The sequence below is a fragment of the Papaver somniferum genome, unplaced genomic scaffold (assembly GCF_003573695.1).
Source record: "Papaver somniferum cultivar HN1 unplaced genomic scaffold, ASM357369v1 unplaced-scaffold_135, whole genome shotgun sequence".
Lineage (NCBI taxonomy): Eukaryota > Viridiplantae > Streptophyta > Magnoliopsida > Ranunculales > Papaveraceae > Papaver > Papaver somniferum.
Genome location: NW_020622713.1, coordinates 6,809,452 through 6,827,577, shown reverse-complemented (window position 1 = coordinate 6,827,577; position 18,126 = coordinate 6,809,452). Strand labels below are relative to the sequence as shown.

At 35.9% G+C, this 18,126-nt stretch overlaps 1 non-coding gene across 1 annotated transcript; it reads left to right on the top strand.

Annotated features, from left to right (window-relative positions):
• The first annotated feature begins 16,139 nt into the window (after window positions 1-16,139).
• Window positions 16,140-16,211, top strand: TRNAW-CCA. Its single transcript has one exon. It is a non-coding gene; the product is annotated as a tRNA-Trp (tRNA).
• The last annotated feature ends 1,915 nt before the right edge of the window (window positions 16,212-18,126 follow it).

Sequence of the window (18,126 nt, the reverse complement as noted above, 5' to 3'; positions counted from 1 at the left end):
TTTGCTTAAGTAAGTATTGAATCGAGAAAGTGAAATATAACTCTTTGATATATTTTGAATAAGATTGAGTCTGACTGACTAGTTGTTCTCTTAAAAGTATATTGAAGTTAGTCCATACAGATTGCTAAGCAAAATATTGGGCGTGGTTGTTAGACCCCCGCTTTTTCATTGCCTCCCTCGTAGCGCTTGGTTTAACGTCGTCAGTCCGACGTTCTTGTTATCGTTCGTACACAAATAATCTGAAAATTTGGTACGTAGTCTTTCCAAATAACAATCTGCAGTTCAAATAATAGCTTCACAAAACATAAATATTGAAGCTATCACTTTATTGAAGTTTTCCCCACACTTAGTTCTTTCTGCACTTGGAAGTGGATAGAGAACATATAATTCGAAAACTTCAAAAGGTTTCTCAGCTTGGTGAACCTGCACAATACTCGAATCAAACAATCAAGTGGTGGATACTTAGAATCAAAATAACTCGTTAAAACTTTGGAAGCACACAACTCCAATCCTATGTGAGGTATTTTCTTAAAATTTGGGTTAACAACTCTTTGAGAAGCTACTTCGATTAGAGGAAAAGGATCAATAGATATAGAATTATGCAAAGGATTAGACAAACCTTGTACGTGATCCTCATCTTTCTTAATTAAATTCAGTGAATTATTTATCTCAAGCATATCGTGGTCCTCTATCGAACAATTATTATCTAGATAAATTGGGTCTTCCACGACTTCAATCAATTTGATTTCATTCCCAATCTCCATCTCTTCAACACTCTCGTCATCCGAATCAAAATCCGCTCTCAGGAACTCTTCTTCAGTATAGATTTTGGGGTATTCTGTATGAGTATCCGTCAAGGGAATAATCAGGTCTACTTCTGGAAAATCAACCGGTCTGAAAACATTGTAATATGGATGTTCATTTTAACGTTGATATGCATTTGAGTATGTCACACCGTTCATTAAAACGGTTCGGTCATACCAAGACTCCTCCTTTTGAGTAAGCGAATGATCATTATTAAGATCCGGAGTTGGAATAACTTCATCATTGTTACAACGGAATTTCCAAAGGTTGCTCATCTACAAAATATTTGTTGTCTTACTTAGGAATTTCAGAGTTAATTTGGTTTTGAGGCCAAACTTCTTCTTCATTCATTGTCTCGTTGAGTTGAGAAATGCGGTTCCTCAGGATATCCATAGTCCTTTGAAGTTCTTGGAGTGTATCTTCAGTCTTTTTGTTATACTGATCCATAGTTTGACGCTACTCTTTCATTGTTTGGTTATCTAGATCCAAATTATCCATAAATTGGTGCATTAGATCTGCAAGACTAGAAGAATTATCATTAGAAGCACAACTATCCCCCCGTCCTTGTGTTTTCTCACTTACATACCCGTCATACGGTTGTTGATATGTATGAGTATATCCATAAGGTTCCGTGGGATATTGATCATAGCCAAAAGATAGGTTTTGATTATACCCATAGGATGGTTGGTAGTTGTCATATGAATGGGATTGAAATCCATATTGATTACCACTATTATATGTGATCTTGTGCTCCGTACATGTTATTTCCGTAAGGAAACATGACGACTCACAAGAAAAAGAAAACCAAAACAAAAATCTAAAAACAAAATCGAAAATAAAAACAAGCTAAACAAATAATAAATCAATTAACAACTGTTCCCCGGCAGCGACACCAAAATTTGATGGGCTGTCGTAGGCTCAACAAATTAATAAATATATTCCCCACTAATTAACAAGTAATATAGAGGTAGTAAGAGATAGTTCCCACAGAGAGTTGTGTGATTGATAGGTTATTTGTATTAGCAAAGTAAAGTAAACAACAAAGGGGGATTGGTTTTAAGATAAATAAAGAGACAATAAAGAAAACAGATGATTAAGGAATCCTTCGCCTTTACCAAGCGTTAACAGTGAAACATCAGGGTCTAACAACACCACCCAATATTTCGCTTAGCAATCTGTATGGACTAACTCCGAAATACTTTTCTAGAGAATCAACTAGATAGTCAGACTCAATCTAGATAAAAGTATCTCAAGGAGTTAATATCTCTCTCTTGATTTGATTTTTACTCAAGCTAAAATTAATAGCGAGTCTTTATCAAATACAAGGAATAACTTGGACGGTACCAAAGACCAATGTCCAAGGATCAATCAATATCAATCAACAACCAAAGGTTGGATTTCCAATTGATGATCACGAGCGCACAACCTGTATTATTTCAATTATATAAAATATAACGCGGAAAAGAAATAACACAGACACCAGAAGTTTTGTTAACGAGGAAACCGCAAATGCAGAAAACCCCCGGGACCTAGTCCAGATTGAATACACACTGTATTAAGCCACTACAGACACTAGCCTACTCCAAGCTAACTTCGGACTGGACTATAGTTGAACCCCAATCAGTCTCCCACCGATCCAAGGTACAGTTGTGATCCTATGCCTCTGATACCAGTAGGATAATGCGCACTTGATTCCCTTAGCTGATCTCACCCACAATCATTAGTTGCTGCAACCCAAAATCGCAGACTTGATAATAAACAAATCTATCTCACACAGAAAAGTCTATCAAAGGATAAATATGTCTCCCACAGATATATCCTAGGTTTTGTTCCGTATTAAGATATGGAATCAAGGTGAACATGAACCAATTGATAATCCGGTCTTATATTATCGAAGAACAGCCTAGATTAATCAATCACCTCTCTACAATCCTTCCTAATTACATAGGCGGTTTGTCGAGGAATCACAAACAGTGAGGCGAAGATTTTTGTGAATTCTTTATCTTGCCTATCGGATAACTCTCATGATCTCAAGACAATCAAAGATTGTATTCGTACGATAGAAGATGCAAGATCATATCACACAACTACGATAAAAGTAGTATCGGTCTGGTTTCACAATACCAATGAAGTCTTTAAGTCGTTAACCTGGTTTTAGAGAAGAAAACCAAAGGTTAAAGGAGAATCCACTCTAGCGAGCGCACTAGTATCACACAGACGTGTGGGGATTAGTTTTGCACAATGCTAGATGTCTCCTTTATATAGCCTTCAAATCAGGGTTTTTCCTTAGTTACAAAGCAATCCATATTCACCGTTAGATGAAAACCTGATTTATATTCAAGCTAATATTTCTCAATCGTTAGATCGAAAACTTAGATTGTCACAGACACTAGGGTAGACGTTTACTGGGTTTGTGAAAACCATGCCCAAACGTGTACGTGTATGTTGGTTCAACATAGTAACCCAAAAGGTTAACCATATGAGCATACTAACCTTGTTCTTCTTCACCATAACTAGTTCAATTGACTCAAATGAACTAGTTAGAGAGTTGTTCAATTGCTATGAGATCTTATGTAACTGCACAAGACAGAACTGAAACAAAGATGAGTCGATTCGATTGAATCGGCTCATGAACTTTATATCCACGGTTTGCATATAGCATTTCTTAGTAATTTAAGTTTCATGTTCAGAGCACATCTTTAGATCATAACCTCTCAAGCTCACAAACAAGTTCGCGGACTTAAGACAATCGGTGGAGTTTTCCAAACTCAGCAGAAAATCTCGGCAAAGAGACTTTCTCCAGTTCGCGGACTTACACGCAAATGAGTTTTTGGAAAATCCCAGCAGAAATTCTTGGTACAAGAACTTCCATCAGTTCGCGGACTGGGTTCGCGGACTTGGCAAAGACAATTCCTCCGGTTTCTCTCAATCAACAAAGTTCGAAAACTTCGAATTAAGGAACACATGGTTATGTAATCTAAACTCTCATTCCAATCACTGAGACATTCTCAGAGGACGGTATATAGCCGTTATTCACAGACTGTTTCGCATCAGAGCAATGCTCAAAGTAATTGAAACTTTTCATGACTTTCGTCACTAGGTGAAGATAAACTTGATCAAAGCGAAACGCTTTACCAACACATGATTTCGAGATATAGATAGGCGAGATATACTCGGCTCGAAATATCAAATGTGTATGATCCAGTCTATATAGCACACGACTTTTTTCTCATAAGAAGTATGAGATAGAAGAGATAGAATTTTGATCAATAGATAAGTTCAAGTCTACACATACCTTTTTGTTGATGAAGTTCCATGGTTCCTTGAGTAGATCTTCGTCGTTGTATGATGAATCTCCATGAAGTCCTTGAGATCAACTACACTTTTCTATCCTAGTCCGAGACTTATCTATGTAGGCTAGAAATAAAGACTCATAGTTTTGATCACTAACATTGACGAACATGCTTGAGATAGAAACATATGCGAGGTCGACCGAGCTATGCTCTAACAATCTCCCCCTTTGTCAATTTTAGTGAAAAAACTATTAATACATATGGAATACAAAAAAGATAAACTTTAGTGGCTCCTATTCCATAGTCTAATCTTCAACGTTCCCTGAAATCTTCGTCCTTCCAGGTACTCCAATGATCCCAAAGGTTGTAAGTTTAGCATCACCGTTGTTGAAGATCCGTAGCTATAACAATGAGTGAAATCGAGATTCTCGATCATTATTATACAATGTCATAGTATTATTATGCAACATCAAAGTCCAATTGTATCATGACTTTAACAATAATACTATGGTGATATGTATCACTCCCCCTTAGTCAATACTCCATCTCGATCATGGAAACCACTCCCCCTTACACAATGATCCAAAAACCATATGTATTTGTAGTGTGAGATACAATATTTCTCCCCTTTTTTGTCAATAAAATTAGCAAAGGTACAAGAACGGGATCATAATGAAATTTCCAAAAGAGACATTTCATAGACTAAAATAAAAATACATACCAACTTAATTTAGATGCAATCATAAAGACGAAGCTAAATGCATTCATCAAGGAGTTTTAAGATACAAGATAACCCCTATAAAATTCCACATCCGCACACCCCGCAAGATATTACCATTAAGCATAAGTTCAAAAGAACTCTCCCCCATTTGATGTCATTCCCGGAAGAATAACAAGAGCGACCTTAATTTCGAAAGGAAAGAAGGATTTTTAAATTGGACACCAAAAACCATAGAAATGATTTTCTATATCCAAAACTCAACCAAATTAATCACAAGAAAACCCATGATTAATTTAATTGGAATACGCAACTAAATCAAACCACAAAGTGACCAATTTAATTGAAAGTGCTCAACATAAGTAAATTTACGGAGCTACAACTAAGGTAATCATGCGGAGACGACTAACTTAATCGTTCACATACTCAACATAAGGAAAAACCTTACAGAATATACGACTACATCAACCAATAGAACATGGTTAGTATAGCCGTTCATATACTCAACACAAGAACTTGTGGAATATATGAAAACTCAACTAGACTAATTACAAGAGAACTTATAATTAATCTAATTGGAATACAAACAACCAAACTAATCACGAAGGTAATCGATTTAATTGTCAAAAGTTTTGCTCCACAAAAGAAAACTTTCGGAGAAAATAACTAAATAACCAATCAAGATGATTAATTTAGTTCAAAAATGCTCGACATAAAGTACCTTACGGAACAACAAACAAAGCTAATCACAAAGTAATCAACTTAGTTGTATCGTGCTCGACATAAGACACATTACGGAGCCTTACAGTAATACATAATATGTGGATCAGTGAAGATCATTACTGTGGAATACATACAAGGATCTATTCTATTTTTCCATCACTATTTGCATAACGACATAATAGACTTTATCCTTGTCACACAAAATATTTTACCCTATTTTTCGTCAAATAAATGACTGCAGGCATAACTTTTTTATTTGTCAAAAGTCCATTCGTCCTTTCATCAATACGAATACCAATTTATGAACGACTTTACTTTTGACAACATATGGGACCTTCAAGTTCACGGATGCAAACAATACATATCCCATAAACAATTGCAATATCACAAAATCATAAATATTAATACTGCAATAACAATCTTTGCCCTTATAAGGTAGAATCAATCTTTTTCGCACGGATTTATACCAAGAGTGGTTACCAAAAGCGTATAAAAATATTTCCTTGACAAAGAAGAACATACAAAGTCATTGACGACTATGCACCATAGTTCACATGAGATGATTGTGAACACTCAATAATATATAGCAATGTGAACTACTACCCATTCTCGAACTTCCTTCTTTGTGATTCAACAACATCACTCTTTTAACAGCCACAAAATATATTAGAATATGATTTCTCCAAGAATCCCAGTGCCCAAGTCCAAGAGAATAGAATAAGTGCAACGAAACGGATCAATCACTAAAAAACAAGAGATAGGACAAAGACCAATATTAACTCATCCAAATTCAACAATTCTCATCTCCATTTTGAAGGGAATTCAATAAGGAAGATAATTCAAAAAGAATGAGGTAAATCCGAGTTCGGACGAAGAAGTTACGGACAAAACAAGTTTACCGAATATCGACGTCAAGTATGCATACGGGTTTGCGAACTTAAACCCCTGGATTTTGATTTTGAATGATGTTATGCATACTTGGTATGTGTATCATGTAGTCCAAACATCCCGAACTATTATTTTCAAACCTAAACATTTAAAAACCTTAAACACAGATCAAGTTAGGTAGAAAAGAACGATAAGAAAGGTACTTGAATCACTATAAGTTCTCTAAGCAAATAAAAATATTGCTCAAATTTGTAGACATACCTTTTTAGATGAATCCAGTCGAATTCTAAAGCCTTACGAAATATAATCTGTGTGCCCAAATTCTCGTGCTTCCCTCACCGTATACATAACAAGACATTCCTTGGTGGGGATGCACTTACAACACAATCAAGTTGTGTTGGGGTGAACAATGTCCTGCTCACCATGGCACCAAGAAAGAGTTTCTTTCCAACAAATCTTAAATCTTGTAGTGTTGAGAAACACCCAAGGAACTGTTTTTATAATTCTATCAAAGAACTTCAAGAGAACCCAAAAAGATTTGTGTTTCTGATTTCTTGTTTTCCATCTTATAAAAAACAGTTTCTGCAGATAGTTTTTAGTACTGGGAAGGGAAACTCTTTTGATGAAAAGAGACGTCCTAGATTCTTCATAAAAGAAGACAATACTACTATCTAGATAGTAAGTATCAGGAATTTAGCAACGAATCAATTCATGCTTTGAGGTGATACACTCAGATGACTGAGATTTAAACTCATCTTGTAATTCGTTTAGTTTATCACAACTAATTGGATTACGCAGAGGATAAGCACTGCTCTTACTGATTAGTAAATCAATATCAACCTCAACATGAATATTATTCATCATAACTTGATTTAGCCTGTCAAGAGATTCTTGCTCTTTCTGGAGGTATAACTCAACATCAAGAGATAAGCTCTCAAGCTTCTTTTCAAGCCCTGAAAACACTTCAAGGGATTTTAAACCTGGTGGAGGTTTAGATAGAATTTCTTCTACAGATTTTATTAAATCGGTCATGGAAGAGAATTCTGAAATCTTTGGATCTGGTGGTACATTTATTGAGATAACACTACTGTCCATAGAGTCAGATCGCTACAAACACAGACTTGTAAGGTCTTAAACGTGTTTGCCTGCTCTGATACCAATTGAAAAAGCGGGGGTCTAACAACACCACCCAATATTTCTCTTAGCAATTTGTATGGACTAACTCCGAAATACTTTGCTAGAGAATAAACTAGACAGTCAGACTCAATCTAGATAAAAGTATCTCAAGGAGTTAATATCTCTATCTTGATTTGATTTTTACTCAAGCTAAAATCAATAGCGAGTCTTTATCAAATAAAAGGAATAACTTGGACGGTACCAAAGACCAATGTCCAAGGATCAATCAATATCAATCAACAACCAAAGGTTGGATTTCCAATTGATGATCAAGAACACACAACCTGTATTATTTCAATTATATAAAATATAATGCGGAAAATAAATAACACAGACACCAGAAGTTTTCTTAACGAGGAAAGCGCAAATGAAGAAAAACCCCGGGACCTAGTCCAGATTGAATACACACTGTATTAAGCCGCTACAGACACTAGTCTACTCCAAGCTAATTTCGGACTGTACTATAGTTGAACCCCAATCAGTCTCCCATCGATCCAAGGTACATTTGTACTCCTACGCCTTTGATCCCAGCAGGATACTGCATACTTGATTCCCTTAGCTGATCTCACCCACAACCAAGAGTTGCTGCAACCCAAAATCGCATACTTGATAATAAACAAAACTGTCTCACACATAAAAGTCTATCAAAGGATAAATCTGTATCCCACAGATAAACCCTAGGTTTTGTTCCGTCTTAAGATATGAAATCAAGGTGAACGAGAACCAATTGATAATACAGTCTTATATTCCTGAAGAACGACCTAGATTAATTAATCACCTCTCTACAATCCTTCCTGACTACACAGGCGGTTTATCGAGGAATCATAAACAGTGAGACGAAGATGTTTTTGACTTCTTTATCTTGCCTATCGGAGAACTCTCACGATCTCAAGCCAACCAAAGATTGTACTCGTACGATAGAAGGTGCAAGATCGGATCACACAACTACGATAAAAGTAGTATCGGTCTGGATTCACAATCCCAATGAAGTCTTTAAGTCGTTAACCTAGTTTTAGAGAAGAAAACCAAAGGTTAAAGGAGAATCCACTCTATCGAGCGCACTAGTATCACATAGACGTGTGGGCATTAGTTTTTCACAATGCTAGATGTCTCCTTTATATAGCCTCAAATCAGGGTTTTGCCTTAGTTAGAAAGAAATCCATATTCACCGTTAGATGAAAACCTGATTTAGATTCAAGCTAATATTTCTCAACCATTAGATCGAAAACTTAACCTGTCACACACACTTGGGTAGACGTTTACTGGGTTTGTGAAAACCATGCCCGAACGTGTACGCGTATGTTGGTTCAACATAGTAACCCAAAAGGTTAACCATATGAGCATTTCTTATTAACCTTGTTCTTCTTCACCATAACTAGTTCAATTGACTCAAATGAACTAGTTAGAGAGTTGTTCAATTGCTATGAGATCTTATGTAACTACACAAGACACAATTGAAGCAAAGATGATTCGATTGAATCGGCTCATGAAATTTATAGCCACGGTTTTCATAAAGCATTCCTTAGTAATTTAAGTTTCATGTTCAGAGCACATCTTTAGATCATAACTTCTTAAGCTCACAAACAAGTTCGCGGACTCAAGACAATCGGTGGAGTTTTCCAAACTCAGCAGAAAATCTCGGCAAAGAGACTTTCGCCAGTTCGCGGACTAGGTTCGCGGACTGAGTTTGCGGAATTACACGCAAACGAGTTTTTGGAAAATCCCAGCAGAAATTCTCGGTACAAGAACTTCCCTCAGTTCGCGGACTGGGTTCACGGACTTGGCAAAGCCAATTACTCCGGTTTCTCTCAATCAACAAAGTTCGAAAACTTCGGATTAAGGAATACATGATTATGTAACCTAACTCTCATTCCGATCATTGAGACATTCTCAGAGGACGTTATATTGCCGTTATTCACAGACTGTTTCGCGTCAGAGCAATTCTCAAAGTAATTGAAACTTTTCATGACTTTCGTCACTAGATGAAGATAAACTTGATCAAAGCGAAACGCTTTACCAACACATGATTTCGAGATATAGATGGGTGAGATATACTCGGCTCGAAATATCATATGTGTATGATCCAGTCTATATAGCATACGACTTTTGTCTCATAAGAAGTAGGAGATAGAAGAGATAGACTTTTGAGTGATAGATAAGGTCAAGTCTCCACATACCTTTTTGTTGATTAAGTTTCACGGTTCCTTGAGTAGATCTTCGTCATTGTATGATGAATCGCCATGAAGTCCTTGAGCTCAACTGCACTTTTGTATCCTAGTCCGATACTTAGCTATGTAGGCTAGAAATCAAGACTCATAGTTTTGATCACTAACATTGACAAACATGTTTGAGATAGCAATGCATGCGAGGTCGACCGAGCTGTGCTCTAACAAGCAGGATTATAATGCTTATCTATCTTCTGTTAGAACCATTCATCACCAACCGTAAAATAGGAGGTACATTAGCTATTCCCAAAACACCTTGTATCACCGGATAACAGGTACGCTTAGTCACCGGATTCTATCCAACTGAGCCTCCTTGAGGTACGCTTACAAGGTGTAACTCAATCGAACGCTTTAGGGTTTGTGAATTTAGGTTGATTCCAGCAGTTAAACTCAGTATGCTCGGTTCACTTACTGGTGTTGTTTCCACACATGATTGCTTTACAAAACCCTTTTGCAAGGTCTCATGTTTTCTACTCATGTAGGAGATGCACGGCAATTAAGGATCGTTCAACTCCCTACTAGCAATAGAATGATCAATTCTAGTTGCGCACCCAAACTAATCTAAGAATCAATCATAAATCCTGGATATAATGAAAACAAATGATGATGATTAAAACCTCAAATAGACTTGTATCATAGTTATAAAAAGGTATGAGGTTTATGTCCATGATGACAAAAGCTATCAGACGGACCACGTTTAATACAAACCCGATACCAAGGTCGGGAAGCTCCGGATGGGGAAGTCATTAGACGAACGAGAAATTTCGGATAATATTACTTTAGGCGAACGAAATTCGGGAAACACGCTATTTTTTATCATGTATACTCGAGGAAAAAGTAAGTTAATAAAAGATTTATGTGTCGTCTATTCGCAAGAAAAAAGCAAAAAAAAAAAACAAATTCTTCTCTGTACACCACCTTGCCCATTTTTCGAATTCTCTCTTCTGAAACCTGAGGCAAACCCAATCAAATCCATCCAATTCGAATTACGAGAGGTAATGATCTAGGATTTTATCAGGGAAGTTTTTTATACTTCTTAATTCGATTTTTCATTGTATATTTGGTATATCTAATTGATCAAAGCCTAAAAATCCTAGGGATTTTGCATTGAAGCAATCAAGTTCGACTATGGAATGAATACCGCCGCAGATAGATTGCAACTCTTTGAGTTTGATCCAAGCCTAACTGTGGAAGGAATTCAATGCAAAAATTGATATAAGTACTTTCATACTATATGTTATGGGTAGATTGCAATTCTTGCAGTGGTTCAGTGGACTTGGGTAAATTTATATTTCTTCTTCATGTCTTTTTATAGGGTTATTTTGTTTTTGATACTCAAGTTTTGACCAACTTTGTTGTTTGGTCTAACATTTGTCCAGCTTGGTGTTTGGTACTTGGAAATGACGTTGACCCGCGTGGACTCGGTTTGACCTTGACGTATCCACCAACTTTGTTGTTTGGTCAAACCGAGTCCACGCGAGTCAACGTCATTTCCAAGTACCAAACACCAAGCTGGACAAATGTTAGACCAAACAGTAAAGTTGGTCAAAACTTGAGTACCAAAAACAAAATAACCCCTTTTTATAACATGTTTTGATTTCATGTTGGTATGAAATTTATTGATTAAATTTCTGAATGTAGCTAAATTCTTTCTCGATCAATATTCATTGTTCCGGGGATTTATTATAAAAAATATTGTTATCTTAATATTTGAATGAACATGGGTTCTTTTTTCACAGTTTAGGGAGGATTGATTTTAGGGTCTTTTTGGTAGATAAAACTTAAAGGGTACACTTAATCTTTTCATTGTGTTCCTCAAATTTCAGCCACCAAATGTTCAATCAATTTGTTCAACTGTTTGAATGAATCTACCAAGCACAAAGGTTCGATGGAAGACTAAATCAGTTCTGTGTCAGGTTTGTAAATATTTTGGTATGTTTTTGGTTTTTCTTCAAGACAACTAGCGTCATTTTACTTTGGCTTTGAAGTTTGAACCATCCGATAAAACGTTATTCCATTCCATTTTGTTTCGATATAGATACATAATTTTGGAGATATTTTTTTGGAAGATAATAGCTAAAGCTCAACATCTTAATAGGCACACAGGAGTAGATTCTTTGTAACCTACTCACAAAGAATAACTAGCTTCTTCAGCAAATTCATTCTTTTAATGATTTTTTGGTTGTTTCATTTTGGGTTTTTTATATCAGGGAACTAAATTGGTAGGAGTACTGATATATGTATATTACCATTGGGCATAAGAGAAATTTCTACATCACCATTGAGCATCATCAGACCAAGGAGATTAGGTCCCTTCAAGAGTCATGCGAGAAGTTTAAAAGTTATGTGAAGAGGTTGAAGTGTAGCGTTAGAGAAGCTTTTCTGGGTTCTAACGAGATCACCATTGAGCATCATCAGACCAAGGAGATTAGGTCCCTCCAGATTCTTAAGCACAAAACGAGATCAAAATACGGGAAGCCGAGGCGACGATGCTATTTAGTAGATCTTCATAACCTGCTTTCACCTATTCGAAAATAAGGTACATATAAAAGACGATTTGCTATAAATATAAAATGAGAACCTTGATATCTTCATAGCCTGCTCTCAGCTATTCAAAATTAAGGTACATGAGAACATTGATGCAAGTAAGAATCTGGAGTAGATCTTCACCTTCTGCTCCAGGCATCTTTTTCCAGTCAAGCTGCATTCACAAGTAATAACATCTGATATAAATATTGAAATTGATTCTGAGTAGACACAAATTGAAATGGATTGCGTCAGCCGGAAGGTACTAAAATCTGGCCTTTTTTCCAAAAGAGAAAAGGTTATGGGTTTTTTGCGTTTGAATGATGTAGAATTTAGAGTTGTCGGAAAATGACAACTTGGATTCAATACCCACTGATTGATTTTTATAGAATGATGTTTGTGCTGATCAAGTGAAGATCAAGAATTGGCTCTTACTCGGGGGGATGGATTGTACTGCATATACAGTTCGTGGAAATGCCTACTTCAGATTTATCATAAGATGCTGTTCCTATTAAGGTATTTTTAGTTAACCTTTGACCTTTGATCTTGAGATTTAGTTAACCTACTGGCAAGTAATCTAAACGATTGGTTCATTGCTTTGCTGATGATATTCTTTGTTTGAGGGATTATTAGGATTTTAATAGCTTTTTTTTTAAATTTCGATTAAGCAGATAGTTTAGGTTTTCAGACCATTAATTTTTAGCTGATGTTACATGAATTTAAAATAATTCAGATTTTTTTTTTAAATGTTTGATAAAGTTTATTAATACTATAGTTTTGCTAATGCGAGGTTAATGGAGCTAACAGAGTTAGATTCAGGATTTCAATTCTTTACATTCATTCTTTAAGTTGCATAATTTCGCTGATCATTAGGTGGACTATCAACAACCTGCTTTACTCTTTTTTTTTTATTGTATATATGCTTTTTATTTAGAAATTTTAAATAGTAGCGCGGTACAAGCAGATGAGTAGCTCAAATGATCTGGGTTGAATTGAATTAAACTTTTCTTTAATAGGGTAAAGCTGATGAATATATATATATAATATTGAAAAACTTGGAGTGAGTTCAATTTAACTTCTTTAGGATAGCAGCTGTTTTACCCTAATTGGGTAAACTATCGATGGGGTTGTTACACGTTAATGATAGGCTAATAATGATTGTATATTTTGAAACATTTTGGTTCTTTGTGGTGCTGAAATGAAAGTTGAACTGCTGTTGCAGATGTTACACAAGTGTTGTTTGACCTTGAGCTTACGATTCAGAGCGAGAAAGTGATAGCAACTCCTGATGACAAAGTCATGGACCGTTCTTCTTTGTCGCAGACACATTTTCAGTTTTTCTCATAATCTGGTAAATGTTGTTTATCATGCAAACATGGTCCATTTAATTGAGTCTCAATTTGTAACTTTCAAGGTTAGAACATCATTTGGTCATTTTAACTATGTAAATACATGAAGAACGGACAGAAGATATAAAGCTTTGAGTCATGGTGTTTGCTACTTTTGGGTTACAATCATTATACTTTTGTGAGTCTTGCGTTTTGGTTTTGCATTTCAAACACATTCATTTTTACTTCCAAAAGAATTTTGCAGGCTTGGGGGAGGTTTTCTTGGATGCCTAGCATTCAATTCAAGTTTCAGAGCTACACAAGGTGGTTTATCACTGAACATTTGTAAGTTCTTCTGCTTTGTATAGTTGTAAGATGTTCAGTAAGTGTTTCTGCTTTAACTGTACCTAGAGATTTCATTTTTGTTTTGTTTACTGGGTAAAGCTATCTCCTAATTTGTTCCACATATGAATAAATTGCAATTTGATTGTGTGTTAGTTGTTTGTTGGTACTTTTACAGTAACATATTGTCGTAGGGGTTTGCTCTGATTACCATGTGGAGAGTTCCTTAAATGCCCAATGGACATGTTGCTGTAACATATAACTTAACTTCCTTACTGAACCTATAAAACAGCCTACAGGTAATATTCATCCGCTTGAGGACCACGTATTGTCGCAGGGGTTTGCTCTGATTACCATGTGGAGAGTTCCTTAAATGCCCAATGGACATGTTGCTGTAACATATAACTTAACTTCCTTACTGAACCTATAAAACAGCCTACAGGTAATACTCATCCGCTTGAGGACCATAATGCTTCTGAGAACTTGATAGTTCTAAGACTGAGTATGCTTTCGAGACCATTTCCATATCGTGTTATCCTTGCCTCCTCTGACTCGGAGAACCCTTACAGCTGGGAAACATTCAACTTCGTTGCTACTTTTGTTGTTCTCTTGAACGTATTGAGTATTACTCCTCCGATGCAATGATAATAGACTTGGGGATAATTTTCTTTTGAGGTAAGAGGGGGAGAGAGAGTGAGCTATTGCAGCAGGAGGAACTCTCTTTCTCTTGCACGCGTGGTTGTTTCCTAGGCTACACCTGATCATAGGGTGGTGCTCATCAAAATTGTTAGATTTTATGTGATCTCCGCCGACTCTCTCCGTTTTGTTTTTGTTTGGTTTGTTTTAATAGGAAAATAACCATGGCATAAGGTTTCTGTTTCTTGCCGATTTTGCAGGCTTCGTTCAAAGTGTGTTCCTCTATTGATTTCTGTTGTCCACGTTGAAGTGATGGTGCCTTGAGATATCAGACGGTATGGGTCTTTAGTGTGTTCAAATTTACATGGTTGCTATTGTAGGATATGTGAGAATATCGCGATTGTACTTTGTGGACAAAAGGTTGATGCCAAGAACAGGCACGTGAAAGCAAATCAGGTTACTTTCCATGGGAAGAAATATCCAATACTATGAGATCCCTACAAAGAGTAATTACAAATCGTGCTTGCCATTTGATTTTGCTAGATTTTCTTAGCGACTAGATAGCGTATTATGTATTGATATTGTGATTATTTTTGCAAATTTTTAGCCACTGGGATCAAGAGTTCTTAGCATTTGGGTGCAGGCAGTGGTTGTGCACATGGCGAGTGATCCACCATAGGGGTTGTCGTTCAAATGAACTTTAGAGGTATGTTGTGTTGTATAGAGAATGATTAATTGCTTTACTATTCAGGTCTTATAACTAATGATAACCAGCAGAATATAAAGGCATGCAATATCAAATGAATTTATATGGTACAATGTGGTTCATGAATACCAATATGCTTAAAAAAGTAAATGAAATACCAATATTAAGTGAACTCTTTTGTTTTCAATTTCCTTCATTATCATTATATACATTGGTCTGAATAAGATATAGAGTTTCGGTAAGAGGTTAGTTTGGGTGGGCGTGATTACCAGTACATTATTTCGAACTATGGACCTTAGAATCGAACTAATAGTATAAGAAATATACATTTTTTCGACCAAAATTTTAGCAGCAACTTCCTGTTCCGTTGGTCCTTCCTCATTCTCTGCCAACAACTTCTTAGTGATAAAAGATGAGTATTTGGTTAGTGGTTAATGAAGTAAGTTTTGTCAAGCCACTGAAGCATTACTACTTCTGTTAGAGATACTTGACATGATGAGTACCATATAGGCTTTTTTTTTACTTATTGTTGTCGAAAATTGACTGGATCGACGCAAATTCAGAGGGTTGTCATCTTTTGATTGTTCACAGTTGCAAGTCAGTAGATCAATTTTATCAATTCTATATTTACAAATTTGTAACATGTTCGCATAATTATACTAGCTATCTGAGTTCCATATAGAAATCATGTTCTGTGTTATGTGGATCCCATGGCTGGACCTTCTGGGCTTCCCTCACTGTTTAAACTAACCCCTGATTTATGTGCATGATTATGAATCTGTGGCGCAATGGTAGCGCGTCTGACTCCATGTCAGAAGGTTGCGTGTTCGAATCACGTCAGGTTCGGTGTCCGGCTTTAGTTATCTCGGAACACATTGAATAAAATGGCATAATTGCAAGAAAACAAGAATCTCCAAATGGGACTGGGTTTATATTGTTTCCTTCATGCAAATGGGTATAACAAGACTGTAAGATTTAGACATATCGTATATCTTGAAATAGAGACTGATTACATATTAATCCAATGTAGTGAATTGGTCTATGGCAGGTACATATGGGATTTGTTATGAATATCAACCTAGCTCGGAATGCTGGCGCAGTCAACTCATTGCAAAAAGAGTTGATTCACCGTAATTGAGTTCTGAAGGTTAGTTTGGGTGGACATATTTACCAGTACATTATTTCAAAAGATGGACGGTCGAATCAAACTAATAATACAAGAACTATACTTCGATCAAAATTTTAACAGCCACTAAGAACTTGACTTCTTATTTTGTTGATCGTTCTTCAGTGGTTGTCAACAAGTTCATAAAGACAAAAGTTGAGTCTGCTAGAGAGACTCGATATGATGAGATACTATATATGATTTGTGTACCCTTTTTTTCTTAAGGATTTTGTTTGTACGTATTGATTGAAAAATCAGCGGCAGGAAAATTGACTTAAATTTAGAGGGTTGTTGCATGTTGACTGCCCACTATAATCATAGTTTAAGGCTTATCCATTAACGGTTGTGTAAAATAATTCCTCTAATATATACCTTAGTTGCTTCACAAACTTGACTCCACACTTCAATAAAAATTTTGACCACCTAATTGTACGAAGGATGGGGTATTTAGATGACTAAAGCAACCGGTCTAAGTTCAGGGTAGTCTCTTACTACCACTTCAGTGTTTAATGTTTTACCATTTTTAAACGTGTAGCGTGGTGGATACATTGAATGTTTTGGTGATTTAGAAAATTCATTGAATTGGTAAATGTGGAGGCTATATTTGTTCAGTCATGTTAACTTCGATTTGTTGGTGTATTAGCATGTATCTTGGTTCGGTTCCATTTTTTTACACAGTATGACAATCGAGGTAACCAGCAATAAGATTATTTATTGTGTGTACATGCTGCTCTAATTCTTATGGTCTTATTGCTTTAGGTTTCGTGAATTTATACTCCCTTTTTTCGAATGTATATATCTCATAAAAATTGACATAATTACCTGCCCGAATACTTTACATTCCACTATGGGATCCAACCAATTAACTCACCGATGCATATGAACAAATCCAACATGTTAAAATTACATGATTTGGAATTGTGGTTGTGAAAACTGAGTTTCCTTGAAAGAATTAAGAATCAATAGCTGGCGTCATTACCTAATGGCAACTGCAAGATGAAACTTAGCTTATATAAAAACAACTCTCTTTATTGATGTTTAGAAAATCTCTCAAAATTAAACACAAGTTCTAATCTTGCTCATATGATCAGATCAACCACAACTTTGGTGATCATATATATACAGAACTATGAATTCCTTTTCCTATTCCTATTTACCTTATTACATGTCTTTCCTTTTCTTATAACTAGATGACTTCTAATTTCCTTAGGGTTACATCAATTTCCTAATCTTGTCCTAACCAGCTTGTTAGTGACTTCTATGTTGAAGTTAATCCAACATTCTCCCCCTTAAGCTTCAACTGTGCTTGTGAAAAATCTTGTACTCCTATTAATTTCCTCATTTCTTCAAACTTGATCCGAGCTAATGCCTTTGTCAATATATCTGCTTTCTGCTCAGTTCCTGGTATGTGTTCAACGTTGATGATCTCCTTCTCGATACATTCTCATATGAAATGATACCTTTTGTGAATGTGTTTCGTCTTCCCATGAAACACTGGATTTTTAGTGAGTGCAATTGCAGACTTATTATCAATCTTGATTTGAACTTTTTCAGGTTCTCTTCCTTTGATTTCACCCAATAATTCTTGAAGCCATA